Source organism: Dipodomys ordii, unplaced genomic scaffold, assembly GCF_000151885.1.
Source record: "Dipodomys ordii isolate 6190 unplaced genomic scaffold, Dord_2.0 Scaffold9, whole genome shotgun sequence".
Classification (NCBI taxonomy): Eukaryota; Metazoa; Chordata; class Mammalia; order Rodentia; family Heteromyidae; genus Dipodomys; species Dipodomys ordii.
In genome coordinates this window covers 5,917,692-5,918,798 of record NW_012267225.1, presented here as the reverse complement: position 1 = coordinate 5,918,798, position 1,107 = coordinate 5,917,692, and positions in this window count along the sequence as shown.

Here is a 1,107-nt window from a genome sequence, read left to right as displayed (position 1 = left end):
GCTCACGGCCAATCGCCGCCCGCGCCCGCCTGACGTCAGGACCGCGCCAGGCTGTCGCGGGGTGGCACCACTGCCCAAGACTGCAGCGCGGGTGGGACTCGCGAGAGCCTCCCAGCAGTCGTCGGCACCCCGCGCCGCGAGCCTGGGTCTCCGTAAATCCCGAGCGAGGTCGTCAGCGAGCGCTCGATCCTGCTCAGAAGCCCCGCGAGCCGAGGAGGTGCCTGCGGGAGGCGTGGCTGAGGCCGACCGCCTCGGGCGAGCCAATCGGCTGGCGGCAGAACCAGGGTGGGGCCGAGGCGCGGCCGGCCCGGTGCGTGCTGACGTCACGCGTGGGTGCGGACGGGATCGCTGTCAGAATTCCCGGTGCTTGGCGCTGGCGCCGGGTCGTTGCAGACTGTGGAGGGTCGGTCTGTCCACACCCACGTAGTGATGCTTTCCGAGGTGCTTGGGAAAACGGGTTGGCGCAGGTAATGCTCGTGGAGGCACGCAGGGGGCAGGCTGCGTCTGTGTGAGATCCACGCGGCACGCGTGCAGGATGGCCTCAGCTGTCCATTTTCTCACTCAGAGAAGTTGAGTAAACCCAAGCAATGTATTAGAAAACTTCTCCTTCCGATTACATGTGGAATTATTTGTGACTTTTCTTCTTCTTCTTTTTTTTTTTTTTAACTCACGGCACTAGCCTCTACTACTTGAGCCACAGCTCCACTTTTTATTAGTTGGTTGGAAGATCTCCCCGGCTGGCTTTGAACCACCATCCTCCTATCTCAGCTTCTTGAGTACCTAAGCTTACAGGAGCGAGCCACCTGCGCCTGGCCTCTGGACACTTTTACACTTGGAATTTATTAGATTCTAAAAAAAAAAATTTGCTTACTACTGTTTGTATCTACTATTTACACTGTCACCCCTTCCTCTCCCGTCCACACCCACAGATTGTATAGGTCATTTTCAACTAGTGTCTGTTGAGGACCACTCCAAACCTACTTTTAAAAAATTCTAGTAAATAGGGGCTGGGAAGTGGCTCAGTGGTAGAGTGCTTGCCTTGCATGCATGAGGCCCTGGGTTCGATTCCTCAGCACCACATAAGCAAAAAGAAAAAAGCCGGAAGTG